The 20,170-nt window shown below is 44.5% G+C and overlaps 1 protein-coding gene across 4 annotated transcripts in view; it reads left to right on the forward strand.

Moving 5' to 3' along the window:
* The first annotated feature begins 10,910 nt into the window (after positions 1–10,910).
* The window catches only part of LOC132207574 (uncharacterized), a 196,757-nt gene continuing 187,497 nt past the window's right edge, over positions 10,911–20,170 (forward strand). For 3 of the 4 annotated variants that reach the window (XR_009443587.1, XR_009443588.1, XR_009443589.1), the window contains exons 1-3: positions 10,911–11,003; positions 14,589–14,750; positions 19,547–19,606. The gene's annotated coding sequence lies outside the window, so the exon portion shown is untranslated. The remainder of the gene's footprint in view (positions 11,004–14,588; positions 14,751–19,546; positions 19,607–20,170) is intronic. The other variant, XM_059643529.1, reaches the window with a different exon arrangement.

Consider the following 20,170-nt stretch of genomic DNA (forward strand, 5'->3'; position numbering starts at 1 on the left):
CATGCTGAGAAGGCAAGAAAAAGGGGAAGAAAATACATGAATGCTTTGCTCAAGTGTTTGTGTTTGGGGAAGGATTTAGACTCCCGGATCTGAAGGAAAACTTGCGGGGATGGTGTATCCTCTACAAGTGGGCTGGTCTGCAGCTGAACCGGAAAGGAGCCAAAATCTTTGCACAAGGGTTTGCTAATGTTGTGAGGAATTTCGGCTGTGGACCTCCAAGCAGTGGGCAATTGCAGGTAATTCACTGAGAGGTGAGAAGGAATAAAATAAAAATTATATCAGGGGATTTCAACTGCACAACGCGAATTGAGATAACATAAAAGGTTGACTTGGGAAATAATTCTTGAAATACATTTGAGAGATTATTTAACATCAACACGTAGACGGGCTTGTAAGGGACAGTGCAATAGAACATAGAACATAGAACAGTACAGCACAGAACAGGCCCTTCAGCCCACAATGTTGTGCCGACCATTGATCCTCATGTATGCACCCTCAAACTTCTGTGACCATATACATGTCCAGCGGTCTCTTAAATGACCCCAATGACCTTGCTTCCACAACTGCTGCTGGCAACGCATTCCATGCTCTCACAACTCTCTGCGTAAAGAACCTGCCTCTGACATCCCCTCTATACTTTCCACCAACCAGCTTAAAACTATGACCCCTCGTGCTAGCCATTTCTGCCCTGGGAAATAGTCTCTGGCTATCAACTCTATCTATGCCTCTCATTATCTTGTATACCTCAATTAGGTCCCCTCTCCTCCTCCTTTTCTCCAATGAAAAGAGACCGAGCTCAGTCAACCTCTCTTCATAAGATAAGCCCTCCAGTCCAGGCAGCATCCTGGTAAACCTCCTCTGAACCCTCTCCAAAGCATCCACATCTTTCCTATAATAGGGCGCCCAGAACTGGACGCAGTATTCCAAGTACTGGACGCAGTATTCCAATGCTGGACCTATTTCTGGGACACAAAGCCAGTGTTCAAGGTGACAGTGGCTAAGTGCTTTAGCGATAGTGACCATGACAACAGACTTTTCAACATATGTTACGGGAAAGGAGAATGTCAGTCTGTTAAAACAACCAAGTGTCTTTGGTTTGGGAAGAGGCATATTTTATTTAAACAAGGCAGGATCTGGGTAAAATATTTTGTGAAGTTACTTGAGGGCGAATCTGCAGCAGAATAGTCAGATACGTCCAGGAAAGGAACTGGGAGAGTAAAGGCCATTCCATTTTGGATGAAATTTATCATCGACAAGCCTGGAAAACCCTGGATCTTGAGGAATGTTCAGGACATGTTTACGACAAGTGCGAAGGAAGCAAATGAATGGATGACTAGTGGCGTATAAAAACGAAGTGTGAAGAAACGGTGGTGGCCAATATTGGAGAGAATATCAAGATATTCCACAGGTAGATGAAGCAGGAGAATAACCAGGGAAAGAGTAGCGCCAATTAGAAACCGGGGTGTACACGGGGTGAGGGAGCAATCTGTGTTCGGAACTGAAGGGCATTGATACAGTAGACAAGTCCCTCCCATCGGCTCTCCCTTCAAGGAGAAGCATTCATGTCTATAAAGCAGGAAGATGCAGTGTGAAACTGAAATTTTTGGCTGGTTTAAAAGTGAACAAATCCCCACGCCCAGATGTGTTGTTTCCAAGACTGCTGTGGGAGAAGAGAAAGAAAATCTCTTCAGAGATAGTAGCAACTGCAGATGCCGGAGAATCTGAGGTAAGGAGGTGTAGAGCTGGATGAGCGCAGCAGGCCAAGCAGCATCAGAGGAACAGGACGGCTGATGTTTTGAATCTGGACCCTTCTTCAGAAATGGGGCAGGGGAAGGGGATTCTGAAATAAATAGGGAGAGAAGTGGAGGCGGATCGAAGATAGGTGGAGAGGAGACAGACAGTTCAAAGAGGCGGGGATGGAACCACTGAAGAAGAGTGCAGGTGGGGAGTTAGAACATAGAGCAATACAGTGCAGAACAGGCCCTTCGGTCCTTGATGTTGCGCTGACCTGTGAACTAATCGAAGCCCATCCCCCGACACTATCCCTTCATCATCCATATGCTTATCCAAGGACTGTTTAAATGCCCCTAATGTGGCTGATTTAACTACATTGGCAGGCAGGGCGTTCCATGCCCTTACCACTCTCTGAGGAAAGAACCTGCCTCTGACAGCTGTCTTAAATCTATCACCCCTCAATTTGTAGCTATGCCCCCTCAACCAGCTGATGTCATCGTCCTCGGAAAAAGACTCTCACTCTCCACCCTATCTAATCCTCTGATCATCTTGTATGTGTTTCTTGAATCCCCTCTTAGTCTTCTCCTCTCCAATGAGAACTGACCAAGCCCCTCAGCCTTTCTTCATAAGGCCTTTGCTCCAGACCAGGCAACATCCTGGTAAATCTCCTCTGCACCTTTTCCAATGCTTCCACATCCTTCCTGTAATGGGGCGACCAGAACTGCACGCAATATTCCAAAATGAGACCGCACTAGCATTTTGTACAGTTGCAGTGTGACATCTTGGCTCCAGAACTCATTCCCTCTACCAATGAAACCTAACGCACTGTAAGCCCTCTTAACAGCACCATCAACCTGGGTGGCAACTTTCAGGGATCTATGTACATAGACACCAAGATCCCTCTGCACATCCACACTGCCCAGAATCTTTGCATTGACCCAGTATTCTGCCTTCCTATTATTCTTCCCAAAGTGAATCACCTCACATTTATCCACATTGAACTCCATTTGCCACCTTTCAGCCCAATTCTGCCGTTTATCCAAGTCTCCCTGCAACCTGCGACGTTCTTCCACACTGCCCACCACTCCACCAACTTCAGTGTCACCTGCAAACTGAGTAATCCATCCACCTGTGCCTGCATCCAAATCATTTATAAAAATGACAAACAGCAGTGGTCCCAAAACAAATCCTTGTACACACCACGAGCGAATTGACTCCAGGCTGAATATTTTCCATCAACCACCACGAGTTGCCTTCTTACAGAAAGCCAGTTTCTCATCCAAACTGCTAAATGTCCCTCAATCCCATGCGTCCATATTTGCTCCAATAGCCGACCACGTGGAACCTTATCAAAGGCTTTCCTGAAGACCGTGTACACCACGTCAACGGCCCTTCCCTCGTCCACATGCTTGGTCACCTTCTGAAAACTCAGTGAGGTTTGTGAGACACGACCTGCCCTTGACGAATCCATGTTGACGATCTCCAATCAAATTGGTGCTTGCTTGATGTTTAGAAATCCTAAATCTCTTCTCATCCTTTCCAAAACTTTTCCGACAAGAGACGTAAGGCTCACTGGTCTATAATCACCTGGGTCATCTCTCCTGCCCTTCTTGAACAAGGGCACAACATTTGCAGCCCTCTGGTACTAAATCTGTAGAAAATGAGGACTCAAAGATCAAGGCCAAAGATCAAGAGGATAGGAGATGGTGGTGGGGCTTGATGTGGGAGGAGGGGATAGGAGGGAGACAAGACAGGTTCGGGAGGCGGGGATGAGCTGGGCTGGTTTTGGGATGCAGTTGTGGGGAGGGGTGATTTTGAAGCTTGTGAAGTCCACATTGATAGCATTGGGCTGCAGGGTTCCCAAGCAGAATATGAGGTGCCCTTCCTGCAACCTTCGGGTGGCATCGTTGCGGCACTGCAGGAGGCCCAGCATGGACATGTCATCTGAGGACTGCGAGGGGGAGTTGTTTAGTGTGAAGTGAGCATAGGTGATGTGCAAAGCGGTCCCCAAGCCTCCGCTTGGTTTCTTTGATGTTGAGGAGGCCACAATGGGAACAGCGGATGCAGCTACCACATTAGTGGCGCCGATACAGTCATCAATGTAACGGAGGAAGAGGTGGGGTTTAGGGCCAGTGTAGGTATGGAAGAGGGATCGTTCCATGTAACCTACAAAGAGGCAGGCATAGCTTGGGCCCATGTGGATACCCTGGCCACCCACTTTGTCTGTAGGAGGTGGGAGGATTTGAAAGAGAAGTTTTAGTTTTCAAGGACCGCAACTCCCCCCCCCCCCCCCCCCCGCCCCCCACCCCCCGCAGTGGTCGAAAACACCCTCGACCGGGTCACCCGCATTTCCCACAACTCACCCCTCACCCCTTCTGCCATCTGCACTCTGACCCCACCACCAAAGACATTTTTTCCCTCCCCACCCTTAGGTGACTCCCTTATGCACTCCACACTCCCCCCCCCCCCCAGCACCCCGTACACGCGGCACTTGTTCCTGCAACTGCAGGAAGTGCTTCACCTGTCTCGATACCTCCCCCCTCACCCCCATCCCAGGCCCCAAGAAGAAATTCCACATCAAGCAGATGTTCACCTGCACATCTGCTAATGTGATATTCTGTATTCGCTGTTCCCATTGTGGCCCCCTCTACATCGGGGAAACCAAGCGGAGGCTTCGGGACCTTTGCAAGTCACCGATGCACGAAAGAACTGCACCTACCAGTCGCGAACCGTTTCACATCTCCCTCACAATACTCAGATTACATGTCCATCCTGGGTCTCCTGCAGTGCCACCTGAAGATTGCAGGAGCAGCGCCTCATATTCCGCTTGGGAACCCCGCAGCTCAGTGGTATCAATGTGGACTTCACAAGCTTCAAAATCTCCCCTCCTGCTCCCGCAACCCAAAACCAACCCACCTATTCCATCCTGCCACCTCAAGCCCCACCCCCACCTCCTACCGACTAACCTCTTCCCGCCCCCTTGACCTGTTCGTCCTATCTGGACTGCCCTGTCTGCTCCCTAACTTCCCACCTGCTCTCCATCCCTGCCTCTTTGACCTGTCTGTCTCCTGTCCACCTATCTTTTCCTTTATCCAACTTCTATCCGCCTCCCGCTCTCTCCCTATTTATTTCCGAACCCCCTCTCCCTCCCCCATTTCTGAAGAAGTGTCTAGGCCTGAAACGTCAGCCTTCCTGTTGCTCTGATGCTGCTTGGCCGGCTGTTTTCATCCAGCTCTGCACCTTGTTACCTCAGAAAGAAAATCTCAGTGGCCCTGACCAGTTTTTCAATTCCTCTCACAAGGGAAGTACCAGAGGGTTGGAGAACAGAATGTGGTTTGACTTATCAAGATAAATGCAAAACTATTCAATTCCACTGGAGGTTTGAGATGCAGTGTTGATGTTTGTTCTATGTAGTAGCCTGGCCTTAACTTGTCCTGTGGTGAGATGTAATTTGAGGGGGATGCTGTGCTTTTTTTTCTCGTTTTGGTACGGTATGTGTTACTTTACCTTGTCAGCCTATTTTATAGAGTCATAGTTGTACAGCGTGGAAATGGGCCCTTAGGTCCAACATAATCCCAAACTAAACTAGTCCCAACTGCCTCTTCGTGGCCCATATCCCTCCAGCCTTGTCCTATTTATTAACCTCGATCAGGTCACCTTTCATCCCCCTTTGCTCCAGTGAAAAAAGTTCCAGCTGACCCAACCTTCCTTTATCACTGAAACCTTCCATGCTCAGCAACGATCTGGTAAATTTCTTCTGTGCCCACTCTTGCTTAAAAATATCCTTCCTATAATAGGGCAACTGTAAATTTGTACTGTAGAAATCTTCAAGACTAGAAAAACATAAAAGCAAACAAAGCAGGAAATGAAGGGATCAAATTGTAGTTCAGGAAGTGGAAAAATGGAAGTGGCTTGAGTGCAGCATGTTCTGGACTAACATGCACTGTAGTTCTGAAAGGGCATTGCACCGGTGTGAGTGGAAAGTTGTAGATGAAATAGTGACTTGAATCTTCATATACGCTCTCTGTCCAATTGATGTTGGAAACTCCTTCATGTTTCTAATGACGAATCCCAGGGATCGCTGCTGTTGTCTAGCTGATAGCCAGCCTTCAAACTGTTTCAAAGAGGAAAAGAACAAAGAAAATTACAGCACAGGAACAGGCCCTTTGGCCCTCCAAGCTTGCGCCATTCCAGATCCTTTATGTAAACCTGTCACCTATTTTCCAAGGATCTGTTCCCTTTGCTCCCTGCCCATTCATGTTTCTGTCTAGATACATCTTAAATGACGCTATTGTGCCGCCTCGAACGCCTGCGTTGACAACGCGTTTCAGGCACCCACGACTCTCTGCATAAAGAACTTTCCACTCATATGCCTTAAACTTTTCCCCTCTCACCTTGAAATTGTGACGTCTAGTAATTGAGTCCCCCCACTCTGAGATAGAAAGCTTCTTGCTATCCACCCTGTCTATACCTCTCATGATTTTGTCGACATCAATCAGGTCCCCCCCCTTCAATCTCCGTCTTTCTCATGTAAATAATCCCAATCTACTCAACCTCTGTTCAGAGCTAGTGCCCTCCATACCAGGTAACATCCTGGTGAACCTCCTCTGCACCATCTCCAAAGCATTCACGTCCTATTGGTAATGTGGCGACCAGAACTGTACGCCATATTCCAAATGTGAACCCAAGTCCCATAAAACTGTAACATGACGTGCCAACTCTTATACTTGATACCCCGTCTGATGAATGAAAGCATGCCGTATGCCTTCTTGACCACTCTATTGACCTGCGTTGCCACCGTCTGGGTGCAATGGACCTGAACACCCAGATCTCTCTGTGCATCAATTTTCCCCAGGGCTTTTCCATTTCCCGTACAGTTCGCTCTTGAATTGGATCTTCCAAAATGCATCACCTCGCATTTACCCGGATTGAACTCCATCTGCCACTTCTCCACCTAACTCTCCAATCTGTCTATATTCTGCATTCTCCAACAGTCCCCTTCGCGATCCGCTACTATCTGTTTCGCACCGGTTTTGCACAAAACTAGATTTTTGTTCTATTTTTGCAAGTGAATTGTTTCAAATTAGTTGCTGTTCTTTGTAAATCGCAATCATGAATGCACATCCAAGCAGTGGGGAGAGGGGGAGAATGGATTTTTTGACGTCATGAAGTCTGAGATTTGTTATAATCCGCAAATATTGTCATGATAATTTTTAAAGTTCACGAGCATGTCATTGATGTTGCTTTCTTGGGCTGCATTTGCTATCCATCCAGAATTGCTGTTGAGAAGGTTGTGGAGAATTGGCCTGTTGAATAGCTGCAATGCACGTGGTATGAATATATTAATGAACTACTGAGGACAGGAGATGAATTGCTTTTACTCAGTGGAAATGAAGTAACAGTCATACAGTTCCAGATCCAGGATTCTGCTGATTTTGACAGGGAACATGCAGATTCTGGAGCTGCTGTTTAAATATTTTTGGGTGGTAGGGTTCACACAATTATCAGGTACTGTGGAAGGAGTTTGATGAATTGGTGCATTGTCTCGTTGTAACTCCCCATCTCAAACAACAGTTCATTCTCGATCCATTGTTAATTGTAAATTTTCAGTTCGACCGAAAGGAAAAACAGTATTGAGGGATATGGACCAAAGGCAATATGGAGGTAGGCCGCAATTAAGTTATAATCTCATTGGATGGTAGAAAGTGTTTGAAGGGTTGAATGGCCTACCTGTTTTCCTATATCCTTACGTAAGAAGGGGGATCAATCAGTGGGATGATTTGACTGCATTGCTGTCGTTTATCGATAGTGTTGTCGGAGTCGCACTCGTTCAGCTGAGTGAAGAGTATTTCATTGACACCCGGATTTGGAGTTTATCGGCAGTGGACAGATGTTGAGAAGTCCAAAGTGAGTTACTTGCTGTAGAATCTATTGTCTCTGATCTACGGTTCCAGTCACATTGATTAACATAGATCCAAGAACACTTCAGCAGAGGAACAGGCCCTTTGGCATGCAATGTTGTGCTAAACATGATGCCAAATTTAGCTAAAGCCTTCTGAATGTCCTTGATTCATATCCCTACATGCAATGTATATTCATGTACGTATATAAAAGTGTCTTAAACGGCCCTATTGTATCTGCTTCCACAGCCACCCCGGCAGTGCTTTTCAGACTCCTACCACTCTCTGTATATAAGAATTGTCTCTGACATCTCCTTTGAACTTTCCTGCTCTCACCTTAAATACATGCCCCCAGTTTTAGACATTTCAAATCTGGGAGAAGGGTTACAGTCAGAATCTGTCCATGCATGTCACAAATTTGTAAACCTCTATCAAGTCTTCCCTCAACCTCTGCCACTGCAGAGAAAACAGTCTGAGTCTTTCCAGCCTCTCCTTTCTAGCTCAAGCCCTCAAATCCAGGCAACCTCTTTTGCACCCTATTCAAAACCTCCACGTCCTTCCTGTAACATGACGACCAGAATTGGATACAGTTCTTCAGAGTGCAATACTTAAGGCCTAACCAAAGTGTTCTAAAGCTGGAACATGACATCCTGATTCTTGTGCTCGATTCCCGAACTAATAAAGGCAAGCATGCCATGCGTCTTCTTTGCCACTCTATCAATTTGTGTGGCCCCTTTCGGGGAGCGATGAACTGAATCCCAAGATCCCTGTGTACACAAATGCTGCTCAGGGTCCTGCCATTAACTGTATATTTTTCCTTAACATTTAATTTCCCAAAGTGGAGCACTTCACACTTAATGGATTAAAATTCACTTGCCATTTCTGCAACGGATCTGTATCCTTCTGTATCCTTTTATGACTTTCTACCCTAACTACCACTCTACCAATCATTCTATCGTCTAAAAACTTACTAACCCATCCATCTATCTTGTCACCTCAGTCATTTTATATATATACCACAACAGCAGAGGTCCCCGTACAGATCCCTGCAGAACTACTGATCCAGGCTCTAAGCTCATTTGCCTGAGCTATAATACTCCTTGCAGTGAAAGAAACATACGTCAGCTTGTTTGTGCCATCATGTTCATGTACCTGTCTCTGACTGCCATTCTTTTCTGATTTATTGGTCCTAACATGTACCTGCTATCAATTCATCGACTTGCTGACCTGCTGCTCTCGTTTCCAGCTGCCTGCCAGCCTTTAAATCATCCTAAGTAGCACTAGCAAACCTCCGTGTGAAGATATTTGTTCCCGTTCAGTTCAGGTGCAACCCATTCCTCTTACACAGGTCACCCCTTGCCGAAGAAGTGGACCCAGTTATCCATGAACTTGAAACCCTGGCCCCTGTACCAGCTCCTTAACCATGCATTCATCTCACCTATCTTTCTATAATTTAGCTCACGAACATGTGGCTCTGGTAGTAACCCAGTAACTATTACCCTCTAGGTCCTGCCTTTCAGCCTCTTTGCTAACTCCTTGTACACAGTCCACAGGATCACATCCCTCTTTCTTCCTACGTCATTGGTACCAATGTGGACAATGGCCTCTGGCTGCTCACCCTCCCCCTTAAGAATTTGTTGCAACCACTCAGAGATGTCCTTGACCTTTGCACCAGGGAAGCAACACACAGCCCTGCTGTCTCAAATGTGGCGACAGACACCATGCCCCCAACGAATGAGCCTCCAACCACAATCACTCACTTGGATTTGCCTGACCCTGTTCCACAGCAGGGCGGTTTGTACCACGGACCTGGCTACTGCTGATTAGATAACTGACCCAGTTTAGTTTTAGATCAGTGTTAACCTTGATGAAGTGGATAGCCAAGCACCTCAGTAGTCTACAACACAGGAGAATTAAATTCTTAAGCTCACGGATTCTGTGACAGTCAAAGAGAAGCAGTGAATTTTTCTAACCTCATTTCCAACACCTGGCGCATAGCCTTGCATGGCTTGGATAGCACTTGTACATTTAAAAATAAATGTAAGGATGATGTTCAGGTAAGGACATGGAATTTTGTGATATGGTCATATTCTCTCTTGTTGGAGCTGATTGCTGCTTAGCACTTGTGTGGTGCAAATGTTACTTATCATTTATCAGGCCCAGCCTGATCGTTGTCCAAGTCTCACTGTATTTTCTCATTGTTGATTTCACTGTTGGAAAAGTCATGAATTCTGCTGGACACCTGGACAATATTCAATGAACATTCATGTCTCCAATTTGGTTCAAATGAAGACATGACTTCAACCAGTGCAGGTATCCAGTGAATGCCACTGACTCAATTTTCTATTCCTCTGCTTCACACCACATTCAATCAGAAGTTGGCTTGGTGGAAATGACAGATTGCACTTTCCTTCCTTTTCAAGCTCAGGATCGCTGATCATATTTGTGGTAACTCCTGAATGAGGTTACGAGAAGTGTGGCATGACGAAAAGTAAACTGAACCTTAGTGTGCAGCTGTTTGACAGCACTGTCATCCAGATGTTGCATTACTTTGCTGATGATTGAGAATACATTGAGGCCATAATTGGTCAGCACAATTTGTCTGACTATTACATGATAGGTCATCTTTCTCTGAAATGTGAGTGTCGCAAGTGTTTAAAAATGTACTGGAAAACATTTACTGTTGGTGTGCTGACCTTGGGGCACATTGTTCCAATACAGTTTGTCGGATGCTGCCAGGTGCCATGGCATTTGCAGTATCCAGAACATTCAGTCTTGTCATTGCATGAAATAACTTGAATTGCGTGTAAGTAAAGATCTGTGATGCCTCCTCAGGATGAGGGCAAGAAGATCATCCAGACTGATGCGATGAATGGTTTCATCTGCCTCTTCACCTTTTGTTCGTAACATCTTGTAATAACTGCCATGGAGCCTGATGAGAAACTAAAGCTCACCTTGATTCATTTGCATTCGAAGGTGCCTATTTTTCCCAAACAAAAGGACCCATCACTGAGCGGGAAGTATGGAGAATGTTATAGACATCAGTGGTGAGACAATGGTGGATCTTGACCAGAAAACCATTGTTGTGTTGTTGAAATGCAAACAAAAATCTATATGATGTAAACTTTATTCTCAGCTAATCCCTTTCTCAAATGACAGATTGTGATGTCGGTTCCTGGAAAGCCTCCATTGTTGGAGGACGAGAAGCCGGATCCACTTGAAGCAGCACAGGCTTCTGCGATGACTGTGGAAACCACTGCTTATGCCTTGCTTCAAGCGTTGTCAAGGAATGATATTGACTATGCAACACCGATTGCGAGGTGGCCAACGATGCAACAGAACTATGGTGGTGGATTTCACTCGACGCAGGTAAATGCTTGAGATCACAACAACAGGCATTCAGATATTTCCATTGATCATGTTACTAACTGGTGGTTGTTGCAGTTTGCAATCAAACTGGACACTGCATTTTCATCTGCAGGTTTGGTGCATTGGCACAAATACCAGTTCTTCAATGGTGTTAATCCTTGGTTAAATTCTTACATGCACTTTGCCTGTGCATCACTTTTCCTTTTGGCATTGTCCTTGAAAAGTACCTGTTTCTGTAAACCTTCACTTGCTTGTCACAGGATCATTGAGGGACAGCATAATAGAGTGCTATGGCAATGGAACAGACCCTTCAGCAAATTGTATGTGCCCTCACAAGATGCAAGTCCCGAACTATTCTCATCACATTTCCCAGCACTCGACCCAGAGCCTTGTATGCCTTGGCATCGCAAATGCCCAATCACAGACTTGTTAAATGTTAGCATGCTTTCTGCCTCTACCACCCACACAGTCGGTGCGTTCCACATTCTCACCACAGTTTGGGTGCAAAAACAAGTAAGTTTCCTCAAGAGATAGTAGGAACTTGCCAATGCTGGAGAATCTGAGAGAGCAAGGTGTAGAACTGGATGAACACAGCGGGCCGAGCAGCATCAGAGAAGCAAGAAAGCTGACGTTTCAGATCGAGACCCTTCTTCAAAAATGGGGGAGGAGAAGGGGATTCTGTAAAAAATAGGGAGAAGTGCGGAGGCAGATAGAAGATGGATAAAAGAGAAGATAGGTGAACTGTCCCGTGCTGTCCACTCACTGTCCCCTGCTCCAGAATCATAGAATCAGAGAATTCTACAGAATTGAACAAGCACTTCATTCCATTGTGTCTGTGACCACTGAAGCCACACTAAGTTGACATTCGGCTCATGTTCTAGCAATAGGCCCATTGCCTTGAATGTTATTTTAAGTGCTGTACCAACCCTTTTTCTTTAATGTGAAAAGATTTTCCACCTCAACTGAAGTCCCAGACAATGAATTCCAACCCCCCAGCACCTTCTGGGTGTCTTTTCTTTCCTGAAATTCCTTCTGAGCTTTTAGCTTAAATGTATGTATCTCTTCCTCTACCACCACCGCCCCCCGACCGACCCCATTATGGACCTTCTTTTTACCTCGCCCCTACCCATATTAATCGAAACAATTTTTTCAGGACCTCCTTCAACCTTCTCTACTCGAAAGAAAACAAGCCAACCTTATCCAGATAAAACAGTGATGCTAGATACAATGGGAACTGCAGATGCTGGAGAATCCAAGAGAACAAAGTGTGGAGCTGGCTGAACACAACAGGCCAAGCAGCATCTCGGGAGCACAAAAGCTGATGTTTCAGGCCTAGACCTTTAATCAGAGATCGGCAACAGTGATGCTGCCTGGCCTGCAGTGTTCCTCCAGCTCCACACTGTGTGATCTCAGACTCCAGCATTAGCATTTATTGCTAACGCAAACGTATCCAGACTCTCCCAAGAGTTAAAATGCTTCACCCCCTCAGAACATCCTGATGAATGTCCTCCACACGTGCTCAAATGCAAACACCTCCTTTCTATAATGGAGTGACCAGAACTGCACTGAGCACTTCAGCTGGGGCCTAACCAAAGTCCTGTACAGCTCTTGAGCCATGTGCTTTCTGAACTGTCCTTTTAAGCTGCCATTCCATGTTCAGGAATCTGTGGACAAGCACCCCAAGATCACACCATTCCTCTGATCTTCCTAGTGTCCTGGCATTTCTTTGAATGATTCCTTGCCTTGTTAGTTTGTCCAAATTGCCTTATTGATCAGGGTTAACATTCCATCTCCCGTTGACCTGCCCATTTGACCAATCTGTAACTTTGGATTCAACTTGCTGTATTTTCCTGGACCCCCCGAGCTTTACCTTCTTTGCCACGCTCCCATTTGGGACCCTGTCCAAGTCTTTGCTGAAATCTGTTTTCATGACATCAACTCCCATCTGCACACTCCGTCACCTCTTTGAAAGAATCATCTAAGTTTGTGAGGCGTGACCTCCCTCTGACAAAGCTATGCTGACGGTCGCTGATCAGACCCCACTTCTTGAAATGGAAATTAAGTCTGGCGTTCAGAATTTTCTCCAATATTTTCCTATCTACTGATGTGATACTCACCGGTCTGTAATACTCTGCTTTATGTTTGTCACGCATTTTGATAAGTGGAACTATGTTACCTGTTCTCCAGTCCTTTGGTACTTTTGAAAGCTCTGTATGAGGGCGAGTGGAATTTTTTCTCTCATCTCCCTGGGCATCGTGGCATACACCTCATCCAAACCTGGGATTTGTCCAATTTTAAATTCACCAAAACACCTAACATCTCCCCAGTCTCTGTTAATTCTGTCCGAGAATTGTGTGCTCCTTCTCACATGTAAAAGCTGATGTGAAATTCTCGTTTAACACCTGACATTGCCCTCCAGTTCAAACCGTTCATTTGCCTCTTCATCCCTAATGAGACCTGGTTTTCCCTGGGTTTTCTCTTTCCGTCTGAGACACTTGTAGAAGATTTTGAGATTCTCCCTCATCCTAATCTTGGTCACCAGTGTTCTGTTGCCCTGTATTTGTTCTCTGATTTGCTGTGACGAGATGCCCCTGCACACTATACATCATCATCATCATGGTGGTTTCTCGCAGATATGGATGACACTCTCCCACCCTCAGGCTGAATTGACCGCCGGCTGCACAGACCGATGCAGCTACCGTCGGCTCTGTTGCACTCGGGGCAGAAGGCAGTCGTGGGAAGGGGTGAGGGAGGTGTTGGTGTGGCTGCATGGCTTCCGCTGCTTCCAAAGGCAAGCCGCAAAGTGTTTGATGCCTTCCCAGGTGCTCTTCAGGCTTTGGGCCGTCTTAGGCCGGCGATTCCCAGGTGTCTGCAGGAATGTCGCACTTCACCATTGAGGACTTGAGTTTATCACCGAGTGCTTCCTCTGCACATCTGGGTCTCGCCTGCTTTTTTGAAGCTGGGATGAGAACATGGGGAGAGTCTCGTGTCAGTCATACAGATGAAGTGTCCAGCCCATTGTAGCTGATCGAGGATGGTCAGTGCCTCAGTGCTGGGGATGTTGGCCTGGTTGACGTTAGTGCGTCCACAGGGGCTCTTGTTCCCTTGATGACTGTTATACACCTCCCTATTCCTTTTTATCTGGTCAAAGAACAAAGAAAATTACAGCACAGGAACAGGCGCTTCGGCCCTCCAAGCCTGCGCCAGATCCTATTGAAAGTAGCGTGTTGATGCATTTGTGTAATGATTGTGTTTTGTTTGAGTCCTAACATTCAAAGCAGTGTAAGAATGTCTTTGTGCAGCAGGCAAGGTGTCATGGGATTGAGCCTTCATACACTTGCAAGATGTTGAAAATTTACCATTATTTATTAAAACACTGATAAATTTCCATGATCAACATTTCTGTTACACTGCAATGATTATCCCGTGGCATGTAAAATCAGAAAGATTCGATAAAATGAGACTGGGTCATGCCCGAGTCTTGCGGAGTTGGGTCAGCATGCAGGGAGAATGTTTGCATTTCATGCATGTGGAAGTACTGAAATATTTCCATGAATCTAAAAGTCACTTTTCCCTTCATTGAAGGACACAATCATTGCCTTGGAAGCTTCATCATGATATGACATTGCATTTCTGAAGAGGGAAGAAGAAATCAACATGCAAATTCAATTCCATGGTTTTGGAAGTCCCATTGAGAACACGATTCATGTGCGCTGGCATAATGCTCTGACCGAGAAAGAATCGAAGGTGAGTTTGTAGTTTGGAAGATCGCAGCAATTTATGCATCAACTTGTTCATCAATAATGTTCCATTGCTTTCAAACTGCATTTTCCACTCTGCAAGATAATAACTGTTAGAACAAGCAACAGGATGGGTAGATGGGCTATGGGGAATGCAATGGCACAAAACCCAATCCATTCGACAACATATTTCAGATATGTCGACAAATTAAATATTCCAGCAGAGGGATAAAACAAGGAAGATGAGAGTGAGGAGGCAAGAGTTCTGATGACAAAAGAACACGAACTTAACTTGATCCATTTGAGCAAAAAAGCAGGCACACAAACAAATAATCAGCTCACAATGCACATGTGCAACGGAGGCTACAGGGGGACTAAGAATGCCGAATTGTTGTCATGCGTATTGCTGAAAGGGTGATTGAAACAGATTCTGTGGTAAATTTGAAGAAATACAGATAATGCATCTCAGGATGTTGGAGAAAGAACATTTATGGACTGAGGCAAATTGTATTGCCCTTTTCAGGAGTTATTTGGGTCAAAATGAATTCAAAGACTTTCTTCTGTGCTGAAAGCTTTAGCTTAGTTGCAGCTGGATCACAATTTCTGTTCCTGGTAGTATTTCGCAAACTGTTAAAAGTGAATGTCACTGCACAGAATTCCAAACATGACTCCAATCAGTAGAGAAAATATCCAAGGGGTATGATGAGTTGTATCCTCTCATGTTGAACAATGCAGCTACAGATACAATGGAGGCACTGATGATAATGTTCCAAGAATCCTTAGATTGTGGAAAATTCTCAGAGGATTGAAAGATTGTGAACATAACACCTTTATTACAAAGATACTTCAATAAAATAGTGAGCAAGTATTGCCAATTTAGGTCAACCTGGGAAGATGTTCATGCCGGCAATGAAAGATGAAATAACAGGGTACTGAGTGTGCTATAACATCCTACAGAGTTAACATCCTTTCATAAAGGGGAAATAATACTTGACAAACTTGCTACAGTGCTTTGAGAAGGAAACAAACATTACTGACGAAGGACCACCAGTTGATGTCGTACATTGAGATTTCAACAAAGCATTTGATAAGGTACAGCTCATAAGGTGTCTCAAAAGAAAAGAGCCCACGTGTTCAAGCGTAGTATGTTAGGATGGACAGAGGACTGCATCGTACATAGAAGTAGAGTCGTAGCAGCAAGATGGTAACTGACAAGTCATGTACGGCCACAGAGCGAATGCCGCGGATGCCATACACCTCATGTTGACTGGGTTGATTTCGGAAATGGCGTAGGGGATTGCCATGCTTAGGAAAGCTGGGCGGGCTGGGACGACATTCATTGGAGTTTATAAGATTGAAACAAATCTTATTTTTTCAACATTTAAGATGCTTAAGAGGCTTGATAGTGTATATCCGTAGAGATTACTCCCATTGTGAAAGATTTTACGACCAGAGGCCACATTTTCAAATTGGTTGCCTATTAATTTAGGGGAAGAATTACTTCTTTCAGGTTGTAGCAATCTATTGAACACTTTGGCAGAGAATGTTTTAGAGGTAATGCCATTAATTATATGCTCGGCTGAGATGGCCAGGTTAATTGTTAAATCAAGGAACAACGACAATGAGAAAAGGGTAGTCTTTACAGCGGAAGATACTTCAAGGATCCCCTTATTACTAAAGAATACAGGGAGGAATTAAACACATCACTACCACACCATCACTACCATGAGAGAAGTTGCAGTAGACAATCTAATGGAGTAAAAGCAGATTAGACTCTTTGCCGTGATGGTTTACTTTCTAAGATTCTGAACAATGAGCTTCAGAGTCGGTGTATGCATTGATTGTAATTTTCCAAAAAGTTTTAGATTCGAGAGTAGCATCTGAGGGCTGGAAAAATGCTGATGTGACATTCCTATTTAAAAAGGAGAGAGGCAAAAAGAAGATAACTACAACCGAACCAGCCTAACATCTATTGTTGGAAATATGTGGTGATCAACTGTGAAGAAAATAATAGCAGGACATTTGGAAAATCAGAATCTAATCAAACAGAATCACCACAGCCTGCTGAAAGAGAAATTATGTCTGGCTAATTTGTTTTGGTTTTTGGAGGAAGTTTTGGAAGGAGAATTAATAGAGGAAAACCAGTAAATGTGTTGTGTTTGGACTTGGAGAAAGCATTTGAGAATGTACTCAAAAGTAATAAGCTGAGAGCTGAGGTTTTGAAGGTAGTATATTGCGATGGTTCAGTATGCTTTGCATGTTCTGGAAGGAGAGATCACATCTCGAGTGAAATGCACCAAATGAATATATATTTTTGGGAACTTGGTGGCAATGTGGCAAGTCAGCGCAGAGGGTAAGAGGTGCCATTTGCTTGCTTTTTTTTGCCTGATAGTTCGTAAGCAGTTTTTGTTGAGACAGGGTGAATTGAAGCCAGAATCAGGGACCGAGAGGGTGAACCAGGTTCATTGGTTGGTGATCGCTACTGGTTTAAGAATCTATTATCGGTAGCTTTCAGATTGAAAGTAAATCGGAGAAATATTTACAGGCTACAAACTAAAAGACCAGAATGTTTTCAAATTAAATTAAGATCCAAGTAATTGAAATGGAGATGCCAGGCCAGATGATGATTTATTCCTACATGACGGGGGAGTGGTGAGACCCCATACTCCAGCTCAGGGTTGATGAACTGGAATCTCAGTTTCGACCAATCAACAAATCATGTGGGGCAGAGTTACCAGGGAATGCTGTGCTTCAGGAGGCAGTCACACACCTTAGATTAACTAGCTGAAACTCGGTCAGTGGCCAGAGACGTGAGAGTGTGACAAAGAACAGGGCAGGTGGAAGGATCCAGGATGTAGTGCAGAAGGAACCTTGGCCTTTGATCTTATCTAACAGGTTTGAGATTCTTTCTTCGTGTGTGGATGAGAGTGCAGGGTATAGGGAAGATGAGTAAACTGACTGTAGCACTGTGGTACAGGGGGGACATTCAGGAGGGGATAAAAAGTGAAATGTAGTTATAATCAGAGGTAGTGTAGTTTGGGGAATGAACACTGTTCGTTGTGACTAGGATCGAGAGTCTCGAAAGTAGTGTTGCCTGCCTGGTGCCCAGGTTCAGGATATTCCATCTCGGCTACAAAGGAACTTGAAGTGGGAGGAGTAGAAATCCAGCTTTTGTGGTCCACACAGGTACCATTGATATGGAAGAAAGAGGAAAGAGGTTCTGCTGAGGGATTATGAGCACTGAGGTGCTGAATGAGAAAGCAGAACCAGAATGGTAATAATCTCTGGATTATTATCTGAGCAATTTGGCACGGTGTGAGCATCATTATAGATGCAAATGCATTGTTCAAATGGTGGCATGGCAGAAATGTGTTTGAATTCATGGGACATTGGCATCGGTATGGGGAAGGAGGGAGTCGTTCTGTTGTTATAGGCTCGACGAGAATCATTTTGGGACAAGTATCCTGGCAAAATACAGAGCTCGGTCTTGGGGTAGGGCGTTAAAATAAAAAGTGTGGAGCGGGTGAGCTCAGTTGCATGGAAAATTGTGGAAAGAGTTAGAAGCTGGTAAGTGCTCAGCAAAGTTTCCAGAGCAAGTAATAGGACAAAAAGTATCGAAATGGTCAGGAATCTCACTTCAGCTGCAGCAGATAAGAAGGGTGGCTGTAAATGCCAGACTGAAGATCTTGTATTGAATTGCAGGGAGTGTATGAAACAAAGTGAATGAGTTTGTGGAGCAGATTGAAATTGACAGATACATCACTCTGGGTATCACAGAGAGGTGGTTGTTAGGGGATAAGTGTTGGGAACGAACTATCCAATGATTCATGTCCGATAGAAAGAACAGGCAAGTGGACAGAGATAACAAAGCGTGGAGCTGGATGAGCACAACAGGCCAAGAAGCATCTCAGGAGCGTAAAAGCTGACGTTTTGTGCCGAGTCCCTTCTACTTCTGTGTGTTCGTCCTGCTGTGTTCATCCAGCTCCACACTTTGTTATCTTGGATTCTGAAGCATCTGCAGTTCCCATTATCTCCGATACAAATGGACAGAGATGCCAGGGTTGGCTTGTCAGTAAGAAATGAGGTCGCGCTGAAGGAACCACAGCTCTTGTGCTTGTTTATTAATGACTTGGAGGAAAGAGGTGCATGTGCTGTGGCTAAATTTGTAGATGACTGAAAAAATATTAAGAAAGACAAGGCATGGCACAGAAACAGAGATTTACCAGGATGTGACTTGGATCGGAATGTATTAGCTGTAAGGTGGGTTTGGTGGAAATGTTGTGTCGTGATAAATGTAATGAGATCAACCATGATCTCAGCGAATGATGGAGGAAATTCAATGGGCCAAATGACTTTTTTTCTGAGACTTCTTGTTTGACAATGCGTTCATGAAGGCGTTTTTTTTTCTCTCTTGGATAAGATTTGAAAATGAAATGTATACACTTCCTTTTCATCTGGGAATAAATAACTGTTCTGAACGATTTCCATTGACGAATAGCAATCTGACAAGCATCACAATGTAAAGAGATTTTTAGCTTCTTTTTAATTGTAAATGTATTCTTTGGAATTAATTCGGCATATATTATTTACGTCTCAGGAAGTATGTTCATCACTGCATCTCAAAAAGTGGTGTGTTGTGTGACAACAGCTTTTTAAAGATCACTTCAATGGTTGTAACACGCATTAAATTACACTGTTGGCCAATCTGTCCATGATTATTTCATTATCTTATGTTTCAAACAGACAAGGAAATATTGGTGATGCAATGAAGAGTTTGATTCTCAAATATAATTGTTGTTATAGCTTCCGCTTGGAAGAAAGATTCACATCAAGTTGACTGGTCAAGTAAATGGGACACTGACTGTGAGTACTTTGAATGTTCGAGTTATTCCTAAAATGAAAGTTCTGACCTTGATGATTTCTCTTTCATGCAGATATGAAGAGACTATTTTAAAATATCCTCTAGGTTAGTGGTTCAGGCATAAAAGTGCAATATGTATATTTAAGTATATACATGTACATGCGTAATCTGAAAAGATAATGAGTATAAATCACTTGTTACAAGGTGAGAATGAGTTATCCGGATAGTAAGAACTGCCAATGTTGGTGTCTGAGATAACACATTGTGGAGCTGGAGGAACACAGCAGGGCAGGCAGCATCAGAGGCTCAAGAAAGGTGAGGTTTTGGGTCAGGACCCTTCCTGAGAAATGGAGGGTGGAAGGGAGCTCAGAAACAAACAGTGTGGAGGGGGAGGAGGTGCTGGGGAAGGTAGGTGGGATGGTGATAAGTGAGTACTATCCAGATTGGAACAGATTTCCCCCAGCGGGTATTGAATATGAATTCCAAATCACTCTCAAAATCTTAGTGACTGTTAACATTCATGTTTTTTGTCTGTGTGTTTCAGTAATTGCATGACAGTTTGAATG

Source organism: Stegostoma tigrinum, unplaced genomic scaffold (genome assembly GCF_030684315.1).
Source record: "Stegostoma tigrinum isolate sSteTig4 unplaced genomic scaffold, sSteTig4.hap1 scaffold_103, whole genome shotgun sequence".
Classification (NCBI taxonomy): domain Eukaryota; kingdom Metazoa; phylum Chordata; class Chondrichthyes; order Orectolobiformes; family Stegostomatidae; genus Stegostoma; species Stegostoma tigrinum.